The sequence below is a fragment of the Macaca thibetana genome, chromosome 8, assembly GCF_024542745.1.
Source record: "Macaca thibetana thibetana isolate TM-01 chromosome 8, ASM2454274v1, whole genome shotgun sequence".
In the NCBI taxonomy this organism is placed as follows: Eukaryota; Metazoa; Chordata; class Mammalia; order Primates; family Cercopithecidae; genus Macaca; species Macaca thibetana.
This window is the reverse complement of record NC_065585.1, coordinates 123,953,231-123,980,888: the sequence shown is the minus strand read 5'-3', so window position 1 is coordinate 123,980,888 and position 27,658 is coordinate 123,953,231. Positions and strand designations below refer to the sequence as shown.

General features: G+C 42.9%; 2 protein-coding genes across 7 annotated transcripts in view; one reads left to right on the top strand and one right to left on the bottom strand.

The window, feature by feature from the left end:
- ATP6V1B2 (ATPase H+ transporting V1 subunit B2) overlaps positions 1-27,658 on the top strand; it is a 531,364-nt gene that overhangs the window by 13,092 nt on the left and 490,614 nt on the right. The gene's annotated exons all lie outside the window — the stretch shown is intronic.
- Positions 1-27,658, bottom strand: part of CSGALNACT1 (chondroitin sulfate N-acetylgalactosaminyltransferase 1) — a 360,764-nt gene that overhangs the window by 289,766 nt on the left and 43,340 nt on the right. The window contains exon 1 of one of the 6 annotated variants that reach the window (XM_050801859.1): positions 4,601-11,401. The exons of the other annotated variants lie outside the window; for them this stretch is intronic. The gene's annotated coding sequence lies outside the window, so the exon portion shown is untranslated. Of the gene's footprint in view, positions 1-4,600; positions 11,402-27,658 lie in introns of those variants that run through there. 6 annotated transcript variants of the gene reach the window in all.

The window sequence follows — 27,658 nt, the reverse complement described above, 5'->3', positions numbered from 1 at the left end:
GAAAAACTGAGGTAATCAATGTCTCATCCTCTGACCCTATCAGAGGTTTTGCTTCAGAAAAAGAGTATAGCTGCTCCAAAAGAGGTGCCTCACTAAAATATATACATGAATATCACAAAAATCTGTGTACAATGCTGTACAGACATGATGCAAATTACTAAGAAAAATGAAATTAACTACAATGGAAGTTATTTTCATATAGAAGTTAATTAGCACAAACTATAAACTGGATTATGTTACTCTCTCCATATTGTATGCCTCGGGCCATTACCATACTAATATGATTAATTCCTGAAATATCAACCGTCTCTCTTGTGTCAGAGAAAATTTGACTTTTAAAGACATGCAGCTCCAGAAATGAAATTCCACCCCCCTATTATCAACTTTAGTCTTTACTGGTCTTTACTCTTAAGAAAGAAAAAGACTACATAAAGATAGTACTATTATTACTGTGTCTATTACAACTGTAGATCATGAAGCAAAAATTATTGCAATTTTTCAATGCCTGACACTTCCAAGCCAATTTCTTGGAGAAGTCAATAAATGGAAAAGTGACTGAAGCAGATACTATATGACCCTCAGAGGAAAAAGAATTAAGTTTCTGATAAAACGTAAACAGCCACACTGACCTACAGGACGACTAATAATCAGTTTCTCACATCCGTGTTGTGGTTTGCAAGGTACAATTCACCATTTAGAAAGGGCTTTACAGGAGTCATCAATCTCACAGCCCTCATCTCAGAACATCCCTCTGAAGTAGGTGTTCATTTCCCATTTTACGCACGGCCAGTCGACACCCCCAGAGTGAACAACTCTGACTAAATCAATATTTGGTGCCTGGAGACATCAGTGGGGCCTTCTGAAGCCCTGTGTCTTCCTATGGGCTGCCTTCTTCAAGGGGTAATTTAGGGAAATAGATCGAGTTGATTGGTGACATCTTCAAGATCGGGGTGAGGAGAACAATTCGTACCTATAGGGACGTCACCACGGTTGCTGCAGCATCCATCCACATGGGAGACTGATTTTGTAAAAAAAAAAAAAAATCTCCTTGGTCTAATGTAAAACAAAATGGTAGATGAGGGGCCACACCCTGAAGGGGAAGGAAAGAGGTCACACAGGTGGTGGGCAACTGCTAAGTGACATTTTTGTACAGGTGGAATTCCTTTGTTCTAAAGCAAATGTTTAACCAGTGTCCATTGTATATGTGCTGTGCCACGACCCCTGCACTTAAAACCTAGAAATCATGTCACATACATGATAGAAACAATGCCACCTTATACTTTATATTGGCTCCTACCCTTCACCCTATTCTGTCATCTTTATTTAAAAAAAAAGAAAAAGAAAAAGCTGATAAAATAGAAAAGAATATGAAAGCTCTCTCAGCCCACTGTATCCCTCTCCCTTGTCTCAGCTAAGCATTCTGAGAACATCGTCTACACCTGCTGCTTCCACATCATCATCATCTCCCAATTGTTCCCAGTAGTCTGACTTCCATTCCTACCATCCCAACAGAACTGCCCTTGCCAAGCTCCTCCACATCCACCATGGTCCGAAGATAATGAACACTGCTCATTGATTCCTATCTGGACGTGCAGTCATGCGTGTCCATGTAATTATGGATAAGAGAGTGGTCTCACCTTAGCAACAAGTCATCAATCTTTCATTTAGAAGCCACAGTCTGGCTAGGGTAAATGTTAATGAAAGGCTTCTAATGGAGTATGGCAGTTTTAAAACATATCAAAATAGTTTATTCTCCTCTTAATCTATCTCCTATTGCCCCCTGTGCTGCAATCTGGGCCAACGAGTAGAGCACAGCAGAAGCGATGCCATGTGCCTTCCAAGACTAAGTCATAAAAGACTGTATTATAGTTCTCCACCCAGTTCTCCTGGAACAATCCCTCTGAGAACCCAGCTACCATGGTCTGACCAATTCCAGGCAGCCCATGAAGTCTCCTACATGAAGAGGGCCATTTGGAGAGGAACCAGGACCCCAGCCCTGGACCCCAACTGAGCTCCAGTCAACAGCCTTTTGAGAAGCCATCTTGGAAGTGGATTCTCCAGCCCCCTGAACGGTCCCAGCTGACACCGCATGGAACGCAAACCTTCCATACCAAGCCATGCCCAAGTTGCCTATTTCTGAACTCAATACCTGACTGTCGTTTTGAGCCACTGTTTTGAAGAGGTTTGCTATACAGCAATAAACTGATATACAGGAGTATAAAAGATTCTGGCTTCTGCTTAAAAATTCTACGAGAAAGATGGTGAGAATTTTCTACATAGTAAACTGTTAAGATTTATAGGAGGCCATTCATTTAGACTGAGTTCCTGCTCTAGGCTCCAACAGATCTGGCCAATATAGAGTCACTCATGCTAAAGTTCCACGTCACCAAACCAAAACTAAGCTATTTATCTGACCTGAGAAATCAGGTGGAGAGATGCTGGTTAAATCCCGCAACAGGCAAGTTTTAGCATAAAGAAGTCCCCCGTGCTTTAACTCTTACAAGGAAAGTGACGTAGAGTAACCTGATATTAACAAGCTGCTGTTTTGCACTATTCTGTTTTCTTGTTCCTGCTCAAGCCGCCTTATAAAAATCAACTGCCAGTGCCTGATAAGAGTCCCTTTTCTACATGTTTAGATGAAATGATGCCCAGTCCATGAATCACTAATCATTAGAACTTTAAACGAAATGTGTTGAAATTTTAACAGAACTCATCAAATAAAACACTATATTGTAGAGACAACTGGATGTATACATTTATTAGAATCTGGATAAAACTTTTTTGGAAAGATTCAAAGCAGTTATATTCTAATACATTTCCTAATATTGAGTGGGCAATTAATACATGAATATTTTTGAAATCAATTGCTAAAGTAACAGAAAATATAATTTTACCTCTTTTCCTTCCAGAAGGCAATATTAACTGCATTTATAGCCAAGTAATGCTATTTTAAAATTTTCATTATCCAAATTAATTCTCTATACTATTATAAATGTATCAATGTTTCTAATATCATCCTGCTCCCACGACATAGTTATCTCTACTTTGGGCCTTAACGCTCTGTTTCTGCTAAAAAAAAAAAAAAAAATGACAGAAGCTACCACAAGTGTGATATATTGAACTATTAACTAGTAAAATAGCTCATCTTTCTCCTAACTCAGAGTTTGAGTACAGCTTACCAAAAATGAAAAAATAGAAACCATATATAAAACAGACTTTTTTTTCCTCTATAACCAAAGCCCACTTGTAATTAACTACATGAGAGGTTCAAATTTGCTTGATCATAATAGAGCTGTTTAAAAATACATGGCTGGAATTCACATTTGCAGTTTGCAGATGGAGCAATGATACTCTGATTTAATAATATGTGATTGAAACTCGGCATGGAAGGAGGGGGTGTGTTATCCCACCCGTTGTATCCTCCAAGCCTAGGTCTTCCTAAGGACTGTTTTGCTCAATGGGTAATTTGGGAAATTAGAGTTTGTTGATAAGATGTCTGAGACCAGGGATAAGGAAAAGATTTCACTACTCTGTGAAGGTCACTGGCAATGACCATCGCAACCTTTAACAAAGACTGCCTTATTAAAAATCTCCATGGCACTGGGCACTGTGGGTCATGTCTGTAATGCCAGCACTTAGGAAGGCCGAGAGAAGAAGACTGCTTGAATCCAGGAGTTCAAGGCTGCAGTGAGTGACAATTCCACCACCGCACTCAAGCCTGGACAACAGAGTGAGACCTTCTCTCAAAGAAAAAAAGTAAAACGAAAGTAAAAGTCTCCGTGGCTTATAAAATGAAATGCCAGGCAAGAGGCCACACCCTAAGGAGAACACAGATAGGGCTGAGTGTGGGGGTAACGCCCTAGGCTGCAGGCGGTGAGCAAGGGGTCAAGCTGGGCTCCTGGGAGGTTCCCCATAGAGTTCAGCCAACAGTGCACAGGTCTCCTCCCAATGCTGCTGAGCAGGGCTTCTAGATCTCACTGCTTTTGATAACACAGTCAGCCTCAGCTAGCAGGCTAATTTGGACCAAAAGGGAAAATACTACTAATCAAACACGGCCCAATTTCTTAAAAAACAAAACAATACAAAACAAAAACCACCAGTTGCTTTCTCATTAGAAAAGAATTTAAGAAAATCACTAGACCCGTTAGACCAATTAATTCCTCAGGTGGTTAACAGTCTGGCCCACTGAGGGGGGCAGCACCCAGTCCTGCAGCTCCACAGTACTGACAATGTGCCAGGCTTGACTTTCATGCACAGATGGCCTAGGGGACATCGACCGCTGACCCAAGCAGTGACATCCCATGCCTGCTTCCTAACCATGTGGCTGGGAACTAGTGACTTGGCCTCTTTAAACCTCAGCACCTCTGCTGTAAGATAGAGCTAACTATACCTGTCTGGAACACTGTAAGCACCACACACTGAAGTAGTGATTCTCCAAGTGTGTCACTGGGCTAACAGCAACAGCACCATCTGGAAATCTGTGAGAAATGCACTTCTCCAGTCCCAACTCAGACCTACTGTATTAGACCGTTTTCACACTGCTACAAAGAACTGCCTAAGACCAGGTAGTTTCTAAAGAAAAGAGGTTTAATTGACTCACGGTTCTTCAGGACTAGGGAGACCTCAGGAAACTTAGAATCATGGCAGAAGGGAAAGCAAACACATACTTCTTCGCAAAGTAGCAGAAGAGGAAGAGCAAGCAAGAGTAGGGAAAACTGCTTTAGAAAACCATCAGATATTCTGAGAACTCACTCACTATCACGAGAACAGTATGGAGGATCCACCCCCATGATCCAATCACCTCCCACCTGGTCCCTCCCTCCACACACAGGGATTATAGGGATTACAATTAGAGATGAGATTTAGGTGAGGACACAGCCAAACCATATCACCTGCTAAAACAAAAACGGAGTGGGAGGACTTCAGGGGCTGGGAGAGCCTCGTGCAATGTTTTACGCCCTTCTAAAGTTGGAAAACCACTGAGCTACTGTCTTAAAGCATAGTTACCAGTGTAACAAATAGCTCCTGCCTTCTCTGCAATGCAGATAACACAATGTTCTAGTTGGTGTGTTCAATGTCTATGCTCATGGCAAGAGAGATAAATGGTGATGATGATGATGGGAGGAAGCAAATGATCATTTTTCTTTATCCAGTAACAGGAAGGGGGACAAGGAACAGAAGACGTCCTCATTTGTGGCTGTGAATTTATGTGACTAACTCACAAGGCTGTTGCTTCTGTGGCCATCCAGGACATAAAGGCAGAAAATGAGCTTTTTTTTATACAGAACTTTATTTTATATTCATGGTAATGGAATTTTCCATCTTTCACCCAAAAAGTTTCAACAATTTAAAGAGGGTTTTGTGAAGCTCTGGTCAAAAGTCTAGCTGCTGAGATTTCACGTGGCAATAGAAATCTAACAACAAGTGCCTAGATCCTTATCCTCCCCTGAATCTAGCTGAGCGTCCAACAGGCTGGAGAATAAGCACTGTCACCTGGCACAGGAAGGGCTCTCGGGAAGATGAGGGCACAGGCGGAAGCCTGGGAAAATGCAATGCATCTGATTCTCTGAGGCCTTCAACATTCTTGCAGGCTAGCCCTGCTACCCAGGTGAAATCCATGAGGCCATCAGCCCCCATCAGCACACCTGCCAGGAGTCTCGCTCCATCCCTGACCCAGCCTTATGCCTATGTGCCAGTCATTTGCCTATTTGCTCTTTGACCCATTCCCTACCCTTCACCTGCAAACTACCTTTTCCAAGCTCATTTGCCAACTGGCTGCAGCTGGGTTTAAGTGGCAGACTAGACGATGAGAGCAAGAAGCCGGAGAATCTCCTCCCCTTCCTTTCTCTGCTTGGGGTGGTATCTCCAGTAGTGGCTTTTTCTTCTCCATAATTCCAACTCCCAGCAGACAGACGTTCCCTCTACAGTCCCAGGTGCTTCTGAATACCCCCATACAGATTCCATTTCTTCACCTGTGGTGCCACCATCCTCTCTCTCTGTTCTACTAGCCTTTGTCATAGTAACGGTTTCCTGCTATTGTTAATATCTGGGTGAGTTTATCACCCCTATTTGGCTTTTCACATCTTCTAAAGATCTTTGTGACTAAGTATTTATATTAAAGTGCTCCTATTATATTGCATGGGCCATGACTAATGCAGCCTCCACTCATGTCTTCAATCTTGATCACACCTTACCTGATGCCCACCCACTGACTCAGCTCCCGATCCAAGATTTTCTCTGGATCTGTCTACGGGGAGCCCCTGTTCACATGCAGAGCTTTAGTTTTTACCTATTTGTGATCAACCAGTTTTGACACTAGTTCATGCAACTGTACTCTCACACACACCAGCCCAAGCCCTGACCACCCAGACTCAATACTCACCTAACTCCAGCTCTCTCAGGACAAGCTAGTCTCCACTAGTATCTGCTACCATCCCCTTCTTGAACTCGGTAACTATTAGGTTGGTGCAAAAGTAATTACGGTTTTTGCCATAAGAAGTTTACACAAACTCTGAGGATCTCAGTACATATTTCCTATTTAAAAATGTTTCCTGGAGCAACCATATAACATTAAGTGAATAGTTAAGTTAATCAGGCAAAAGGAAGTTTGTAACTTGAAATCACTAACTGGCCCAAACTCACCTGATATTTTCACAACTTTCCACTTCCTTTTGGCTACAAAGATACAACAGATGTACAAACCAAAGCGAGAACACAGTGTTCCAGAAAATGATTATGCTTTTGGCAGCTACCCACATAAGTGTAGTAAGTACAGTATAATGACAGTCCTCCCCGGATGCTTCTTGTTCTGTAGAGAGATTTGCCCTCATTTCAAGTCTCGCGTTCCAAAATAAATTGTTGAATTATCCTTAACAACCAACCTTAGAAAGCTCAACTCCTTTAATTAATTTTTCGAAAAGTTAAAAAGTTAAGCAAAACAGAGACAGTTGCACATAATGAAGATCGCATTGTTGCTGACAGGATTTGAGCCAGGACTGGCAACCACCACGGCTTTCCTAAGCCTACGTGCACTATATTTATACATGTTGCAAACTGCGCTACCGCTTTTGGAAATATTCAGTTAGTGCTCATGAGGTCTTCTAGAATACGAAAGGGCATGGGTTCCCTTAAATGCTAAATAAACTTCTAGAATTGATCAACTACCTTAATCAGGGCTTCTGAGCCCTTCTTTAGTTGCTCAGCTATTCCCAGTTTGCCCTTAAGGAAATGCAGGCAGCTACCTGAAGGTAAAGCACTTTAATAAAAAGAAGAAAGAAAAGAAACACGCCCAATATTGCAGGTTATTTTCTAAAATGATCCAATGCACTAATGCATAAGGTCCCCGAAAGTTTGTTCCAGGCTGCCTGTTCAGCAAAGATGGCACACAGAGGCCCCGTGTCTGCAACACAGCCCAGACTCTTTCCATTCAACAAGTCCTGGAGACAGATGCTGAGGGGTCATGGGCCAGCACAGGCCCCCCGTCTATAGCTCACTCTTCCTCTGCTCACTTTGTATTTGGATGCTGAGAGATTCTAGTATTCGAATAGCCCCCAACATTGTTCACAATAATGTTAAGCTCCAACAAAATCTCCCTGTATAATTTCACATCAATGTGAAATTCAATGTATTTTCACAGTGCCTTGTTATTATTTTCCTAAAACCACTGACTTAATTTCAAGCTTCTGCAGAATCGGAAATAATTTGAATTGTAAGACCTTAATTAAAAAAATAAAACTTGGCCTTTTCTTAGGTCTCCCCATGCGTTTCTGGATGGTTTCATTTCTGAAAGCCTGTGAGGGGGAAATAACTCAAATAGCAAATTTTAGCCTGTGGGTCTCATCCTGGGTCTTATCTTAACTCTGCCACTAATTAGCTGTGTGGCCAGAGTACATGTCACAACCTCTCTCCTGGTCTCAACTTCTTCCTTCTATAATAAGGAAGATGAACTAAATAATGTCAAATATCCCTTCTAAGCCTAAAATGCTCCAACTGACTCCAGGAAAATAACCTAAGAAATGCATATTTTAATTCAAAGTAAAGTTAAAGCATGATGAATAAAAACACGGAGTTTAGATTTCTAACATGGTTTTAGAGGCTGCACTGCAAATTGGGGCAGAGATTGAGAAAAGCAACAATGTCAACACAAAGGAACGTGGGTAATTTAGAAAAGATTCCAAAAGTTACCAAGCTTTCACATGATGTAATGCACATGTTCTTTAAGAATCTGTGGAGTCAAAAGCTTTCTCCTTCACTGCAGGAAATTTTGTATTATTTCTAAATGAACCAACGCAACATGTGAGGAAGAAAAAAAATCAAACACTACACTACACAAGCTTTCATCCTATCACAAAGCCATCAGAGTTCATGAAAAACGATGGTATTGTTAAGGTTTATTTATAGTTCTTTCTTAATCAAATAAAAAATGAACAGGAAAACACTCTGAATATAAATTTTTAAAGACTTTAAAGGCCAGTAGCAAAAGCATATATGAAGACATATTCCTACAAACCGTCTTTAAAAAAAAAAAAATTATATAGGCAGGAATGCTTATGGCTATGGCTGAATTCTGCCTTTCTCCAGGACATCATGAATAATTAGACATCTAGCAGTCTAGGTTACTGCCATAAAGACTTGGGAACCTGACAATGTAAAAAAGATTGTGTCCCCAATCCAACTTACATTTTATGCAATTTGCCCCAAACACCACTGTAGTATCTTACAGTAAAGGAAGATAATGTGTGTCATATTTTTTTAAGTCACGCACACTGAAAACAACCAACTCTTCGTTCCAGGGATATAAGCATGAATTAAAGGCAGGCCTGCCCTCCAGGGGTTCACTGTGTAGCAGGAGAGAACAACATTTAATACGTAATTGGAACAGGGCGTACGAAACGCCACGATGGAGTTGTACATAAAGAGAGGTGGGGGCAGGGAAGTGCAAGGAGGAAGCAGCCACCTGTGGCTGAAAAACCACAGTTGCCACAGTGGTTAGGAACCCAAACTCTAGAATGGGGATCCCCAGTTTCAGACCCCAGCTTGCTACTTGCTAGCTGTGTGACTCCGAGCAAGACATTCAGCCTCTCTATGCCTCAGTTTCCAAACTGTTAAATGAGAGGGATAGTAATGGTGCCTACCTACAGGTACAGTACAGGGTTGTTGCGAGGATTCAGCACACAAGTTCACGTGGGGCATCTAGAACGGTGGCCAGTACACAGGAACCACATACAGCGTTCGCTGTTCTCACTGCTACAGAGAAAGCTTAGATGGTGCTGAATCTTAAACACTGAGTGGGCATTTCCCAGAAAGACAAAGTACAGGCAGAGCCTCCCAGGCAGAAAACAGTGCATGCCAATGAATACTAGCATGAAAAGCAACCCCACGTGATTTGGTGTAGCTCAAAAGTGACATGTGAGGGGTTGCAAGGCAGGAGGTAAAGATAGTAAGGACAGATGGCAGAGGGCCTGAGTGTGTCATCCACAGGAATTTCTCCTTTATTCCCATAAGAACGGGAAGTGTGAGTTTCAAGTAGGTGAGAGCATTGCCAGATTTAGCAGGAGAGTGGAGGATGGCCAGAAAGAGGCAAGGATGGAGACAAAGAGATCAAATAAGAGGCAATAGCAATGGAGAGAGAGGACAACCATGAAAAGGAAAAATGGTAGTGAAGACATGGCAGAGGTGAGCACTTGGGAGCCATAGAGGCAGTTTCATGATCTTAGTAACCCTGAACTGAGGGTTGCAAGCAAGAGTCAAGGAGTCCAGAATGACACCCAGGCCTATGGCTTTGGCAGACGAGGAACAGTGGAGCTGATCACCATGATGCAAATTCAGGCAGAAGAACAGCATGGGACTGTTCAGGGAGAATGTCCAGATAGAACCATGAGTCACATTATCACCCGGGGAAAGGTCTGGCCATTCCCCTTGTAAGATGACTGGGCACCAAATCCCAGGGCCAGGCAGAGCCAAAACAGAAGAAAAGCAAGATAAATGGCTGGGAAAATCTAGAGACCGGACCAAGTGCTAGTGAGGGAGTGAGTAGCCCAGAGCTCTCCTGTACAAGGCACCTGGCAAGCTCCACGCTGCGGGTCCAGCTGCTTCAGGGCCCTTGCTGGGACCAAGCAGGGTCAGAAGCAACGAGTTCACTGTGGGACATGTGGGCTTGAAGGAGCTCAGGAGGCAGTGGTAAAGAGGACTCTGGAATTCAGAAAAAGAGGCCTAGAGATAGAGACTGGAAAGTCATCAGAGAGAGGTGGTGGGTAACGTCCCAACCAGAGAGGGTAAGGTGAATTAGAAGAGGGTGAGAAATATGATAGCGAAAGACAGTTATCGAAAGGGGAAGGACATGGTGTCCCAGGAAGCAAGGAGGAAGATCAAAAATAGAGAAGTAAACACTGAAATGCTGCCAAAAAGTCAAGTAAGTGCATCCTCGGATTTGTCAATTAGAGAGTCATGGTGAGAAGGGTAACAGTGGTACTCATGGAAGCGCCACTGCAGGGGCTGAAGAGTAAATGGGAAGTGAGAAGTCTGCTGGGGAAGCAGAGAAAAGTCACTGGACAAACCAGTCCCATGAGGTCCCCTTGATATGCCCTTCATACAGATTTTTTTAAAAATAAGAAAATTTTCCAAGGTGCCTCAACCAGAAAGTCAGAAAGCTGGATTTCAGTTCCTTGCCTTCTGGCCCCAGAACTAATGCTCTTTCCACCACACACTTTGGAAACATTGTGTTTGGGGTTAGGATATGGGAGGAAACCAACAGCTATGAACACTGAGAATATTAACTGTGGATACAATGCACACTTGATCATGCTTTTGCTTGTATGGGAAAATAAAATTGATACTTGAATAAGCACATAGCACAAGCTACTATCTCATTAATACCCATAACAATCCTTTTTTGCAGACATTTACATTGTGCAGACGAGGACATGGAGGCTCACAGGCTAAGATAACTTGCCCAAGAAGGCATACGAATTAAGCAGAGGAGCAGTGAATTAAGAAGAGGAGCAATGATTCTCAAAGAAGTTAATCTGGAGGCACTACAGATACTGCTTTAAAACTTCCCTATGTATCTCACACTTAGTATGATGGCTACTATTTTTTTAAAAGCAGAAAATAACAAATGTTAGGAAAGATGTTGAGAAATTGGAATTCTTTTGAATCACTGAGCAGGAATGCAAAATGGTGTAGCTGCTATGGAAATGAAATGGATATCCCACAAAAAAAATACTCATTGATTTACCATATGATCCAGCAATTTCACTTCTAAGTATACAGTCATCCCTCATTATCTATGGGGGACTGGTTCTAGGACTCCCCACAGATACCAAAATCCTTGATTGCACAAGTCTCTTCTATAAAATGCCATAGGATTTGCATGTGACCTAGGAACATCCTCCCTTTTTTTTTTTTTTTTTTTTTTTTTTTTTTTTTTGAGACGGAGTCTTGCTCTCTCACCCATGCTGGAGTGCAGTGGCGCTATCTCAGCTCACTGCAAGCTCCGCCTCCCGGGTTCAGGCAATTCTGCTGCCTCAGCCTTCCAAGTAGCTACGACTACAGGCGCCCACCACCATGCCAGGCTAATTTTTGTATTTTTAGTAGAGACGGGGTTTCACTGTGTTAGCCAGGATGGTCTCAATCTCCTGACCTTGTGATCTGCCCGCCTCGGCCTCCGAAAGTGCTGGGATTACAGGCGTGAGCCAACGCGCCCGGCCCCCATCCTCCCTTATTCTTTAAATCATTTCTAGATTACTTATAATACCTGGCGCAATGTAAAGGCTATGTAAATAGTTGTTGCACTGTATTGTTTTTTCTTTTTTGTTGTTGTTTTTTTGTTTTGTTTTGTTTGTTTTTGTTTTTTTGAGATGAGGTCTCACTATGTTACCAGTCTGGTCTCAAACTCAAGCAATCTGCCTGCCTTGGCCTCCCATGTTGGGACTACAGACATGAGCCACCACGCCCAGCCTCGTTTTTTCTTTTTAGTTTTTTCATGATGCATTGTTATTTTTCTTGTTTCTTTTTCCAAATATTTTCAGTTCACAGTTGGTTGAATCTGCAGATGCACAACCCACAGGGCCAAGTGTATACCCAGAAGAATCGAAAGCAGGATCTCAAAGAGATTTCTGTACACCCATGTTCATAGTAGCATTATCTGCAACAGCCAAAATGTGGAAACAACCCGAATGTCCATCAACAAATGAACAGGTACACAAAATGCTCTAACAATGAAGTGGAGTATTATTCAGCCTTAAAAAGGAAGGAAATTCGGAAACAGGCTGTAACACAAATGAACCAGGAGGATATTATGCTGAGTAAAATAAGCCCATCACTAAAGGGCAACTATTATATGATGCCACTCATCTGAGGTCCCTGACATAGTCAGGTCCATCGGGCTAGAAAGTAGAATTGCAGTTGCCAGGCGACGGCTAATGAGGAACAGGGAGCTCTTGTTTAGTGGGTACAGCTTCAATTTTGCAAGATGAAGAGTTCTAGAAATGGATGGCAGTGATGGTTACAAAAGAATGTGAATCTACCTACCGCCACTGAATTGTACACTTAAACACTGTTAACACTGTAAATTTTATGTTCAGTGTATTTCATCAAAATTTTTAAAAGAACTTAGGGGCTGGGTGCAGTGGCTCTCGCCTGTAATCCCAGTACTTTGGGAGGCCGAAGAGGGGGCAGATCACGAGGTCAGGAGTTTGAGACCAGCCTGGCCAACATGGTGAAACCCCATCTCTACCAAAAAATACAAAACTTAGCTGGGCATGGTGGCAGGTGCCTGTAGTCCCAGCTACTCAGGAGGCTGAGGCAGGAGAATCGCTTGAACCCAGGAAGCGGAGGTTGCAGTAAGCCGAGATCACACCACTGCACTCCAGCTTGGGCCACAGAGTGAGACTGCCTCAAAAAAAAACAAAAAACAAAAAACTGGGTCCCATTTTAAAATAAGAAATAAGGCACAACGATGCTAAGTCAGTTTTTTTGGTTTTTTTGGGGGTTTTTTTAGTAATATAAATTGTTTACTGCAGACCTGGGCCTAAAAACTAAACCTCCTACTTCCGGGTGTGTGATCTTCCTAGACAGCATTCACAGGTTTGCTTTCAACTTTGACTCTGACTTGTGGTTAGGAAGTCATTGTAATGTGTTGTCATGGTGTCCTTCCTTATGAATAAACCTGGCCCAGTGATCTTCCTTATCTACAAAATCGGGCTAACAACCTTCCTTTTGTGCCTCTCATGATGGTACTAAGGTGTTTTTATATTATTGACAAAGTAGCTATAGACGGAAATATGATAGAAAGGATACAGACCATATGACTCAAACAGTCTTCCTCACCATTAATAAGGGAGGACTCAGTGCATGACCCATGGGGCTGTCTGTGAGTGCAAACCAAGACTCTCCCTCTATCCCTACACCTACAATTGATTGAACTTCAAACATTCTATGTTCCTAATGTCTTTCTGTAATTGTCCTTCCTTTCTTGAACAAACTTCTTAAAGGCAAAAACTTAATATATTCTAAAAATGAAACAAATAGACCACCAAAATCTGTCTGTCCAGGAGAAGGCAATCAACCTCTATAAAATGCTTTGAAACCCTTGAGGTCACTTTCCTGCAGTGTGGCAGTGGCCCCTATTTCCCATCTCATATCCATCTTTCCCTTTTTCTTAGTAACAACACTTGTGTTTTTGAGGGGGGCAAAGTTTCTGGAGAAATTACCTTTCCCAATATCCATTGAAAACAGGGAGAGCCAATGAAATGTCAGTGGAATTCCTTAGGTGGGGTTTCCAGGAAGGAATTTAAAGAGAGCTTGTTCAGCTTGCAGGTACCTTTCTGACCTTTCACCCTTCCCTCTTATGCCATCGAGACAGAAATGATGGCTGGAGTTGCAGCAGTCATCTTGAGTTCATGAAGGAAGGAGACCAAGAAAATTTCAGTTAATCTAATATCTTTTTTTTTTTTTCTTTGAGACAGAGTCTCACTCTGTTGCCCAGGCTGGAGTGCAGTGGCATGATCACTCACTGCAACCTCCGCCTCCCAGGTTCAAGTAATTCTTGTGCCTCAGCCTCCTGAGTAGCAAGGATTATAGGTGTACCACCACACCCAGCTAATTTTTGTATTTTTAGTAAAGAAGGGGTTTCACCATGTTGGCCAGGCTGGCCTCAAACTCCTGACCTTGGGTGATCTGCCCACCCTGGCCTCCCAAAGTGCTGGGATTCCAGGTGTGAGCCACCACACCAAGCCTACTCTGATATCTTAAGACACCAAAGCAGTGCCAGCAACTGTCTACCTCCAGTCTTCTTGTTATGTTCTGAAAATTAACCCTTGGAGTTTAAGACCACACAGTGGAAGGTGTGTCACTCTTAGCCAAATGCAATTCCTCAGGGGTATACCTAAGATCCTGAAAAGACCCTATATAGACAATTAGGTTATGAATAAATGTTACTGGATAATGATGATGATGATGATGATGACAATCACGATGACAATGTTAATGTCGATGCAGCACATCCTACATGCCACGTACTGAAGCCCATAAAAGTTAAGTAATTTACCCAAGATCTCGTGGCTAACAAGTGGTGAGACTCGACTTTAAATCTAGGCAATCCGGTTCCAGAGTCCATGTTTTTAACCACTACAAGATGATAATATCAAGTACAACAAACTAATATACACTGTACAAATGAATAAACACAGATGTACTCATCTTAAAGCAGCTTTGTTGATTCATTAATGAAAATTCTTGGCCAGGCGTGGTAGCTCACACCTGCAATCCCAGAACTTTGGGAGGCCCAGGCGGGCAGATCACGAGATCAGGAAATCTAGACCATCCTGGCTAACATGGTGAAACACCGTCTCTACTAAAAATACAAAAAAAAATTAGCCGGGCATGGTGGTGGGCTGCTGTAGTCCCAATTACTCGGGAGGCTGAGACAGGAGAATGGCATGAACACAGGAGGCAGAGCTTGCAGTGAGCCAACATTGTGCCACTGCACTCCAGCCTGGGCAACAGAGTGAGAGTCCATCTCAAAAAAAAAAAAAAAAAAAAGTTCATACTATATGCCATCCCCAAATTGCTCCTTTGTTTGAGAATTATTTCCTTTAAGAACTGACATTCTTACAGGTCTGGCAAACATTTGATTGCCTTCATAAGTGCCTACCTGTTACATTAAATACTGTTTGAACCATCATCATAGCCTCCTAACAGATGCCCTTGTTTCTGGTCCCTCCTTATCACCATCCATCACACCTACCATTGCAAGATGAACCTCTCCACAGCGGAGCTCTGAGCCCCTCACAGCCCTTCCTAAAAGTATTCAGTGGATCTCTAGAGCCAAACTCTGGGCCAAGTGCAATGGCTCACACCTGTAATCCCAATGCTTGGGGAGGCTGAGGCAGAAGGATCACCCTAGGCCAGGAGTCTGAGACCAGCCTGGGCAACATAGCGAGACCCCATCTCTACAACAAAATAAAAATTAAAAAATGAGTTGGGTGTACCCCTGTTGTCCCAGCTACTTGGGAGACTCAGGCTAGAGGATCAATTGAGCCCAGGAGTTGAAGGCTGCAGCGAGTTATAATCACACCACTGCACTCCAGTTTAGGTGATAGGGTCTATGTCTCTAAAAAAAATTAATTAAGTTTTAAAAATTCACATTCTGTAACCTGCATCTGCTCCCAGCCTTTTCTCATCTTTCCAGCCCTCCCCTTCCCATGCCAAACCCTCCAGTCAAACTAAGCACTGGTTGTCCCCTGCATGCACCTGGAACGCTCCATCTCAGCCCTTGTCACAGACTGCTCCACTGGCCGGACGCCCATCCTCTCCCATCCATCCATCCCCCAGCTCCACATGTCCATACATGTCGTCCTCAAGACTCAAGTAGTCACATGCCATGTCAATGACTCCTTCCAGACAAGGGCTGAGCTACCATGGACCTAGTTCAGAAGGAAAAGCTCTGGGTTTCAGGGTCTCCCCTAAAGGGAATCAGCGTAGCCCAGCAGCCCTCACCTAGACCAGGGCCAATGACTGTATCCCCTTCTTCCCCTACACCCCTCTTGGCCCACTTCCTGCCGTGTGTTCTCCTCTGATCAACATAATCACCATGGACAGAATTCAAGCTCAAAAGGGAAACTTGTAACCCTATGGATGTCTGAGGCAGGGGAAGAAGGCAGGTCGTGAGGAAGTGCTCACTAGTGTCCATCCAATAGGACACTACTGCCTTCTGATTTATCGAGCAAAATAACCCAAGTCAATTAACTCCAGGGTTGGGCTATGCTGATTCCCGTTAGGGGAGACCCTGAAACCCAGTGCTTTTCCTTCTGAACTAGACCCATGGCAGCTCAGCCATTGTTCAGAAGTCATTGACATGGCATGTGACTTGAGTTTTGAGCCACTCAAAGTTGTTGCATAATAAGAAGGGGCTAACCTCTCTTGGTTAGTTGGTTGGTTGGTTAGTTGGTTGGTTGGTTTGTTTGTTTTGAGGCGGAGTCTTGCTCTGTCACCCAGGCTGGAGTGCAGCGGTACGACCTCAGCTCACTGCAAACTCTGCCTCCCGGATTCACGACATTCTTCTGCCTCAGCCTCCTGAGTAGCTGGGACTACAGGCACCCACCACCACGCCAGGCTAATTTTTTGTACTTTTAGTAGAGACGGAGTTTCACCACGTGAACCAGGATGGTCTCCATCTCCTGACTGCGTGATCCACCCGCCTGGGCCTCCCAAAGTGCTGGGATTACAGGCGTGAGCCAACGCGCCCGGCCCTCTCTTGGTTTTTAGTGCTCCTCAGACCTTCAGGTAACTGGAGGGTTGGTTACTACTGACTGCACAGCACCTCGCATAGTTAAACAAAGTTTAATCAATACAAGAAATCCTCTCATGGTCTGCAGGTCTCCCTGATTGATACAAAGTTATCAGATTCATTCACTCAAAACAACGTATTCTACACCAAGTAATGTATGTGATTAAGTTTAGTTCTCTACAAAGTAAGTTACAATTAACAGTGTTCTTTAGGAAACTGCCCATGCACTGGCTTTCCTCACTCATCCTATACGCAGCTCTCAGGAGCCTCTTACATAGTACACGTGGATATCTGGGAGTGACATCTTCCCTGAGCGCTGTCAGACCCTTGAGGGCATCATCTATGTTTGATTTGCTTTTCCAGCACCCCCAGTAAGCCTAACACACTACACCGCACATGGGGGATCTTACTTTTTAAAGTTTTGAATGAATGAAAGAATGAGAATGCTCTGAATTAACCAAGCTTGACAGTTAATTCTTACTCTCTTCTCTCCCTCCCTTCCTTTCTTCCATTTCCCCCAAACCCTGGAAAAACAAGGCACTAAACGAATGTGCTGCCAAAGGAGAGAGAAGAAAGGTTAACAGGGCATTTGAATCATATGCCCTTCCAGGCCCATATTATATGGTTAGATGGAGAAGAAATTTTGAATTTTTCCAAAGTACCATTAATACTTTTTTAAAATTTAAAAATAAATTTCTTGCAAAACAAAACCACAATCATATATCACTTCACACCTTAAGATGGCTGTGATGAAAATATCAAAAATATGAAGTGTTCTCGAGGACCTGGAGAAAAGGGAACCCATATACATTGTTGGTAGGAGTGTAAATTGGTATAGTCATTACGGAAAACAGTATTGAGGTTCCTCAAAAATTAAAAATGGAACTACTCTATGATCCAGCACTCTCACTTCTGGGTATATGCCCAAAGAAATAAAATCACTTTCTCAAAGACACATCTGCACTCTTTTCACTGAAGCAGTATTCACAAAAAGATATGGAAACAATTTAACTACCCATGGATGGAGGGATGGATGGATGGATGGATGGATGGATGGATGGATGGATGGAGAAATGTGATATATACATACAATGGAATATTCACCTTAAAAAAGTAGAAAATCCTGCCATTTGTGACAACAAGGATGAACCTGGAGGACATTATGCTAAGTGAGACAAGCTAGACCTAGAAAAATATTGCTCAATCTCATTTCAATATGGAAGTTTTAAAAGTTGAACTCAAAGAAACAGACTAAAAGGGTAGTTACTATGTGAAAACAGAGGGTTGGGATATGGGGAGATTTTGCTCAAAGGATGCAACTTTCCATCATAAGATGAATACATTCTGGTAACCTACAGCATGGTGACTATCGTTAATAAATGTATTGCCCACTTAAAAGGTGCTAAGAAGTTAGATCTTAAGTATTTGCACCACAAAAAGGTACTATGTGAAGTGATAATTAGCTTAATTATGGTAATCATTTCACAACGTATACCAAAGCATCACATTGTATACCTTAACTGTATGTAATTTTTGTCAATTATACTTCAATAAAGTTGGGGGAAAAACAAACAGAAAGTAAATCAGTAATTCTACCTTAAGGATAGTCACTCAAGGGTAGCTATTTATGCAAAGACTTACATCAAGAATTCCATTAACTCAGGGAAAAACTGGAAACAATTTAAATTCAATAATTACTTTCTAATGCATTTTTATGCATCCATTCAATGACATGTTTTTGAATAATTTTTAGAAGGAAAAAGCTCATCATTTGAATTTTAAAATCCAGGGGAGGCTGGGCACAGTGGCCCACACCTGTAATCCTAACACTTTGGGAGGCTGAAGCAGGAGGCAGGAATCTTAAGCTCAGGCGCTCAAGACCAGCTTAGGCAATATGATGAAACACCATCTCTGCAAAAAAATACAAAAAATTAGCTGGGCATGGTGGTGCATGCCTATAGCCCCAGCTACTCGGGAGCCTGAGGAGGGAGGATCGCCTGAGTCTGGGAGGGGGAGGCTGCAGTGAACTGAGATCTCACTGCTTCATTCCAGCTTAGGCAAGAGTGAGACCCAGTCTCCAAAAAAAAAAAAGAAAGAAAGAAAGAAATAAAGAAAAAAATCCAGAGGAAAAAATGTAATGCTAAAGTTTCAAAAATTGTATATTACATATTATGATTAGATGTTTAATACATAAATACAACCGTAAACATAAAAGTAAAGTAACATTCCAAAATGTTGATGCTAGTTAAAGCTGAATAATCAAATGACAGGGCACGACTAATTTTCATTTTCTTTCATTTCCTCAATTATCTTCAATTACCTTGTATTGCTTGATTATCTTAATCCCCAAACCTCCCCTCCAACATGAGGACAAAGGCAAAAAATTCTGGAGGTGCAGTAGCTACAAATAAACCCAGACGTGGAAAAATACTAACCAAATCAAATAAAAACAAAAATACATTTCTCCATCTCCCTTACAAAGCAAACAGCATGCAAGGATGACAACGGGGGACAGCCGTGTGTGGCCTTCTGTCTTTGTGAACCCATCAAGCCTTCCCCAGTGCCACAGTTAATTCATTTAAATTAGGGGGAATTCTGCTTCATGCTCTAAAGGGATTTTACAAAAAGGCAGTCATTGTCCCTGTGGTTTGTGAACTGAAGCCAGGCTCAATCTGTATCTGTATTGTCATAAAGAGAATTTCCTCTCCGCATCCTCAAAGGAAGTGTTACTTCGTAAAAGGAAAACTGCGGCGGAGGCTGGGGAAACCGAGGAGAGCAGTGGAGCCATGGCAGGCAGCCCAGGAGGTCAAGGAATTGAATAGCAGGGGCACTAAAATCAGACACTGGAATACACTGAATGAGGTTTAAAGAAGTGCCTTTTCCTAGCCCCAAGACCACAAAACACCCAGAAGGACATCTCTTTAGCCTCCAACCACAAGAGAAGAAGAGAAATCATCTTAATGGGAGACAAGTAAATAGCAATACTAAATGTTGGCAGTGGGGTACCTACCAGAGCATCTGCAGGTCAGGGTCCTCCTTGGGTGTGAAGCCCAACCCCCAGACATCAGGTGTGGGCACTCCTGGTTCAAGCAATCCTCCTCACCAAGCCTCCCTAGTAGCTGGCACTCCAGGCGTGCACCACCATGCCTGGCTACATTTTTTTTAATCTTCTGTAGAGACAGGACCTCGCTCTGTTGCCCCGTCTGGTTTTGAACTCCTATCCCCAAGCGATTCTCCCTGCCTGGCCTCCCGAAGTGCTGGGATTACAGGTGTGAGCAGCTGCATCTCCTTGGCATCGTATCTGATCAAAATCGACACCAGGACAGTCCTGGAGCTAAAAATATTTCACATAAGGGAAGCTGGTAACACTAAGGATATGTGAGATGGGGGAAGGAGAAAGGCTGGGGAGGTTTTACCAGCACCCAGGGATTCATCTAGTAGGAGGCTACTGTCCTTCTGATCTATTCACCAAGACAATCCTTCTGGAGTTGCCTGAGATTGTCCCAGGCCAATCAGGGTATTAAATCACTGTCTTCAAGGGTCACATGCAAACATAATCAACAATGGAAGACTAGATAAACAGTGCATATTTAACTAATATGCTTTTTTTAATCCACAATAAAACCCCTAAAACTATATTAGACATAAGGCCGGGTGTGGTGGCTCACACCTGTAATGCCAGCACTTTGGGGGCTTGATGCTTGTGGATCACTTGAGAGCTCAAGAGAAAAGCAGCATGAGGTTTCAACAGGATTTGAAAACACCAACAGTGTCCATGGAAATACCAGTGCTAAAGCCAGGAAATTCTTGGTGGGTTGACAGATCAAGCAGTTCTACATCCATAAGTGCTGTATAATTAGGCATAACAAATTACAATTTTAAATCCCAATTAATAGCTCTGTGAACTATGGGACCCAATAAAACCACAGGAGCCAACCTCTTTACTAGTTATTTCTGATACCCCGAATAGAAAGACATGTAAATAATACAGTGTCAGACATGCAGCGATTTTTATTTAAAGTCATTGATCAAAAGGAAGGAGTTAAGGAGAAGATCATTCTGGAGAAGAAGTCTTCTACAATTTATTATTTGAACCAGTACACATCTAAGAGTAAAAGAAGTCACTATTAATACCTGTGCTGGGACCACTGACACAAACTGAGATTGTCCCAGGCCAATCAGGGTATTAAACCACCATCTTCAAGGGCCATATATGCAAACATAATCAACAATGGAAGACTAGATAAACAGTGTATGTTTAACTAATATGCTTTTTTTAATCCACAAAAAAAAACCCTAAAACTATATTAGATATAAGGCCGGGTGTGGTGGCTTACACCTGTAATCCCAGCACTTTGGGAGGCTGATGCTTGTGGATCACTTGAGAGCAGGAGTTTGAGATCAGCCTGGCCAAGATGGTGAAACCCTGTCTCTACGAAAAATACAAAAAGTAGCTGGGTGTGATGGCACATGCCTGTAGTCCCAGCTACTTGGGAGGCTGAGGCAGGAGAATCACTTCAACCCAAGGAGGCAGGGGCAGAGGTTGCAGTGAGCTGAGATGGCTCCACTGCACTCCAGCCTGGGTGATGAAGCGAATCTCCATCTGAAAAACAAAAACAAAAACAAAAAAACCTATATTAGCTATATTAGATATAAACCACAAAAATACAGTGCTGCTCCACCCTGAGAAAGGATGAGCGGAGCAGAGAAAGGAACGCAGACTAAGGAGGGGGAACTGAGATAGAACCGGAGGAAAGCGGTTTAATTTGGTTCTGAGGTCAAGGTAACTGGTCACATTGCCCTGTTTTATTTTGATGTTCTAATGGTGAAATTATGCAAATGTTTCTTACATGCAAAGAAATGTGCACAGCACGTAGGTCTCAGTTACGGGACATTCCAGCACACTCAGCACCGAGGAGCCCACTGCCCACTGCATCACCTGGGATGCCCATCAAGGCGGGGTATTTTCATCTCTATCATCAATAGCCATGTTGAAACCGATTCACTGATTAACAGCTACCCCAGATTTTAGGATATCTTCCTGAAACTCACGTGGGGTCCGTTATGAGTAGGGTATTCACAGCGGCACACTGTGGAGGGGAGGCTGTCCTCACAAGCCAACCAAGTGAAATCAAGCCGCATAGCTCCAACTACTCAGCTCCAACACCTGCTGCCTGCTGGGTCACAGCAAGTTAGAAAGGTGTCACATCCTCAAGGTATATGTGAACCCTTCCGTTAAAAGAACTCAGCAAGTATGAGCTGAGGACTCAGCACCAGGTTCCAAATGTGCAAGGCAGGAGATGGGGAAGACGTCCTCCTCATTACTGCTCCATCCTCTCCCCATGCCACTGGCTGTTCTGTCCACTCCGTCCCTGGGACTGTTTAAACCAACAAGAGCACAGAGGAAAAAGTGCCGTTGTCAGCACTGAGTGGAGGGGCAGGTGAGTGCTCCCTAATCCTGGAAGGTCTGGTGCCCTCTCTTGTCCCTCTCATGGTGTCCCAAGGAGGTACAAATTCTAATTCCATCATGTGCCACATATGTGGACTTGCAAGTGTCATTTAACTGCTCGGAGCCTGTTTCACCATCTGTATGATCATCCCCATCCCACAGGAAAGATCAAATTAGATAAAGTTCATGAATGTACCTTAAAGCTGACTATTATCATATTCATGTCTGTATTTTCATTGTTGTTGTTATTATTATTCATTTGGAGATGCTGAGGGCAAGATCAGGGAACAGGAACAGGGCTGGATTCAAGAACGTGCTGCCTGCCTGAGTTCTGATTAAATACTTGCCAAGAGGTGGGTACAGCTACACTGGAAAGAAGCTAACTCTTCTCCAGGTCTTAGAAAAAGGACTCAAGCCTATGCTCGGTATCTCTTCAATGCATCTTGATATCAGAATTCATACTCACTTAACAAATACGTTGTATGTATATATTATACCAGGCACTGTCATAGGCATCAGGCGAGCCTCCAAGGGGCTTATATTCTAGTGAAGGGAGAAAGAGACAATAGAAAGCAAACAAATTAACAGATGATTTCAGATAAGTCTAGGCCTAGGAAGGAAATCAATAGGATGTCATGCTTTGGATTAGCTGGTCAAGGGTAGGGATCTGTTTTAGACAGGATGATCAAGGAAGGCCTCTCTCAGGAGGAATGAACTGAGAGAATGAAGCGCTTCTGATAGAGGGAACAGCAAGTGCACCTGAGGCTGGAAAGCCCTTGGTGACTTCTAGAACTCAGAGGAAGGCCAGAATAGCTGGTTGCTTTCCAAGTGGTGCTTCTCAACTTGGCACTCAGTGGTATCACCACGAGGGCGTTAGGCATTACGGAGGTTTGAGTCTGCCCCCTAGAGGGTCTGAGGTCATTGTCTGGGTGTGGCATGGGGAGTTTTCCAAGTCCCCCAGGTATTTCTAATGCACAGCTCCAGGTGAGAGCCAGGTCAGGTAAGATTGTAAGTGTACGCAGGACAGAGCTCTGGGGCACTCTGGGATTGAGTGCCTTCCACTCCTAAAGGCCGGTATAGAACATTTGCTCCAGTCTGCAACCAGACCAGATGCAAAGTGAAGGCTGGGTTGGGTCCACAGCAGATGTAAATGACTAATTACTTCTTATTTTCATTTCACAGCTTGGAGGAAGGCAAGACATGTGTGTGAAATATTTACTCCCCACAGGCTTCATTTTTCCTCCTTAAGAAATACTTCTAGGAAAAGACTGCAACAAAACCAGTTTCATCCATATCCCTGGAAATTATCTGCGACTTCTGATTCAAAATGTTCGAGAAAAAGAAACCCCAAAAGCCATAAATTAATTATAATTGTCTCTGTCATTCCATAAACTGCATAATTAAAAATTAACACAGCATAACTCTATGTGGGGAGTGAATAGGGTCTAAAATCCATTTGTCAGGAAACAATTACCAGCTGAGCGTCAGTTCAGCAAGGTTGCTGCCGTCATCTAGTTTGTTTTATAGCAAGTATGATAAAGCAGTAAAATCATCTGAAAAAAGGATGGTTCCTGTAAAAGAAATAGATCACCTTAACAACGCTATGCTTGGTGACAGGAAACACACCAAGTTCACAATCGTGGCTTCTTCTGAGGAGGGAAGGGAGAGGAACAAAGAGCACATTGGTCAGAAATATTTTATTTCTTTCATTTAAAAACAAATTTGAAGCAAACAGGGCACAATGTTAATATGTATTCGTTCTAGGGTAGGGAGTGGTCCACGAGTTCTTGTTTTATTACTCTCTGTACTTTTCTGTATGGAAAAAAAAAAAAGAAATGAGAACATGTTTGAAGGGTAAAAATCCTTCTTTTAACACTTCTTGCATAATGTGTTAAATTGAGTGGAAACCCTATAATTACTTCTTATCATTACTGTTTGCCAGTTTCAGAGGCAACGCTCCTTAAATCATCATAAGCATTTGCGCTCCGGTTATATTTATACACGAAGGCCAGGGCGGTGCTGTTAAATACTGCCTAGGTTGTCTCTTTCACATTCTCCTTCTTTATTCCATTGCATCACTACCGTATGCTCCTCTCTGATTTTTTTTTTTTTTCCTAAAGAGTACTGCCTGAAAGAAGGATTAGTAAGACAGTCTCCACATTCTTCAAGGAAGATTGGCCCTGTGGTTCATTGCCCCACCAACCTCCTGCTGCTGTTCTAGAACTGTTTGATCAACCTTTACATATTCATTTTTTTCTTACTTTATGCTTTCAATATATTTGCTTTCAATATATTTCATATATATCATATATATTCATATATATTTCAATATATATGCTTTCAATATATTTCCAAGGGCAATATAGCTTTAGATTTTTATATGTCATTAAAGGATAATTCATAGTCCTTGTGCTAAGTCAGGCCCAATAAAAAGTAAGTTGTCATCAACAGTGATAGTTGAGTTGTGCTGGGAGGAGGAAAAGATGGAAGCTGACAGTTTTAAAACTGATATTTTTATCCTGAAATATTTATTAATCAATTTTAAAGCAGTGGAAAATATTTCCCTCCTACAGGAGGGTGGGCCGAGGAAGAAGTAAAAAAAGAGACAAACGAAGAGAGTCTAACAAGTTCAACAATAAATTTTAAGAGAATTCACTTTGGTGATGAAATATAGGAGACCAAGCCCTGTGTGCCAAGTGGCAGGAAGTAATGTGTTTCAACAGCATGGCATCTATTTAAGGGAATATCGCAAATAAAGCAAACTTATATGGAAGCTTTTACAGTATAACCCCCTAAATCAGCATTCTTATCACATGTAAAAATTAATATATTTCAGAAATGTAACTGCCAAATGGATCTTAGGCTATAAAAGAAGGAACATTGAAAAGCAAAAAGCCTAACGCTCTGCAGATGCCTGCAGCTGAGGAAGGGAATCTCAGCGTGACATCTCACAGGGAATCTCAGCGTGACATCACCCCAACAGTTCACTTCCATTCCAGCCTGCATTGACATGCCCACTGGTAGCCACTTCACTCCTCTGTGTCGTGGTGTCCCATACTCTTCAAAACTAGGAAAGGATAAACTAACAGTGTGTGGCACCCCCAACATGTCAGGCAGTACTGGGATTGTTGCTTTTCAATTATCTTAATGTCTTATCTCACTGAACCTTCCCACTAGCGCTAAAGGTAGTGCTAAACCCATTTTACAGATGTGGAAGCAGTGTACCCAACATCACAGAAATAATAAGTGGTGAAGCCAGGGTTGGAACTCAGAGCTCTTTTTTCTTTTTCCTTTGAGACAGAGTCTCGCTCTGTCGCCCAGGCTGGAGTGCAGTGGCACGATCTCGGCTCACTGCAAGCTCCGCCTCCCGGGTTCCCGCCATTCTCCTGCCTCAGCCTCCCAAGTAACTGGAACTACAGGTGCCCGCCACCTGCCTGGCTAATTTTTTGTATTTTTAGTAGAGACGGTGTTTCACTGTGTTAGCCAGGATGGTCTCGATCTCCTGACCTCGTGCTCTGCCTGCCTCGACCTCCCAAAGTGCTGGGGTTACAGGCGTGAGCCACCGCACCTGGCCAGAACTCAGAGCTCTTCAACACCAAAACTCATGCTCATTGCTGTACCCAGCTTCATAGGAACAGTGAGACAATGAAAGTACCTAGAGATTTTAGCCGTCTGTGGTAGGGAACCAGGAAAAGAATATGATGGCAACCTTTTAAATTCATGGTGCCCACCTCTAGCTACTGAGTACTCTTTTCCTGAACATTCACTCTGCTTGTTCTCCAAGGGCCCAAGTAGACCTTGCTGTGCTTCTGCCAAACTCAGCACATCCTGAAATCATCCCTGCAAAGCTCTTCCTTATCGCCACCAAGTCTCTGCACTCTTAACTACCGCCATCACAAAAAAGAAGTGTCAACCACTGCATTTCTTAATATGCAGTGCCTTCCCAGCCAAAACAGCACCAAAACACAACAGAACAAAAATGCATGGATGGACAGCTCCTGTTACCTTGCTAAAGACAGATGAACACGTCACCGAGGGAGCTAAAGGCATAGACAGTTAACAGAGATGGAATATCTAAAAATGTGCAGAGGGCCAAGCTTGGCAAGAAACATCCAAGTGCAATTGGAAACGATGAACTCAATCCCCTTAATTGACTGATGTTAAGGCTCCTGGTGGACCCTGTGCAGAACATTCTAAAACATTATTATAAGGAAGCATGGTTACAATCTTACCCTCAAAACAAACAAAAAAAAATACTATTTTCAAAAAACAGCCTGGAATGTTCTCTCTTCCTCCCATCCTTCCAATGCTTTATCTTATCTCTTTCAGAAAAGCTTGCCTGATTACTCTCCATCCCCATTTCCTCTGATTGTAATGGTTTTCTCTGTACTGCAAGATCCTAAATCATCTCACTAGGAAGTGCCTCTGGACCCTGTGAAGGGTGCACAGAGCAGCTGAATCACTTCCGCTCTCAGGATGATGAGCCGCACCGGGCAGACAGGAATAGCGAACCACATAAAAGATATAACTTGTTTGAAGAGCATGACAGAGTGCTGAGAGGAGGGAATTCCATTATGAAAGGCTTCAGGTAGGAGGTAGGACTCAAATGCACTTCAGACGATGAGTTGGATCTCCCTAGAAGAAATTTTTGCAAAGAGGGACGAAGACTTAGTAAGTGTTATGAGTTGAATTGCGTCCCCACTAAAAAAGATATGTGGAAGTCCTCAGCTACAGTAGCTCATGATGCATCCTTACTTGGAAATAAGGTTGCTTCAGATATAATTAGTTAAGATGAGGCCATACAGGAGCAGGTGGGCCCCAAATCCTATGGTGTCCTTAAGAGAAGACAGAGACACACAGAGAACATCATGTGATGACAAAGGCAGAAACTGGAGTGCTGCAGCTGCGAGCCAAGGAACACCAAAGATTGCCGGCAAACCACAAGAAGCCAGAAAGTGGTGAGGAAGGACCCCCTATGGGTTTCAGGGGGGATCTTCCCCTGAGGACACCTTAATTCCAGACACTCAGCCTCGAGATCTGCAAGACCATATATTTCTGCTGAAATTAATTTCAATACATTTTTGCTACTATGAAGTTTGTGGTATTTTGCTATGGCAGCCCCAGATAGAGAAGGGGACTGGAAGAAAGAGAGAAGCCAAGCTGCAGTGAAGGGAAACCACAGAACACGTTTAGGAAATGCCTTTCTCTGATCCTGCTGAAGACCTGTGTCCTACTTTACTCAATGGATGCACGGCACTCGAATGAGTTCACCTCCACATCCTCCTCTCTGCACTCAAAACGCTCTCCAGCTTCACCCTTCTTCTTTTTATCTTGTCTTTTAAAAGAAGGAGCTATTTCTCCTTTCAAAGGCCAATTTTGCCATCTATAAACTTTATCCAATTATTCCCCACTCCTGTTGA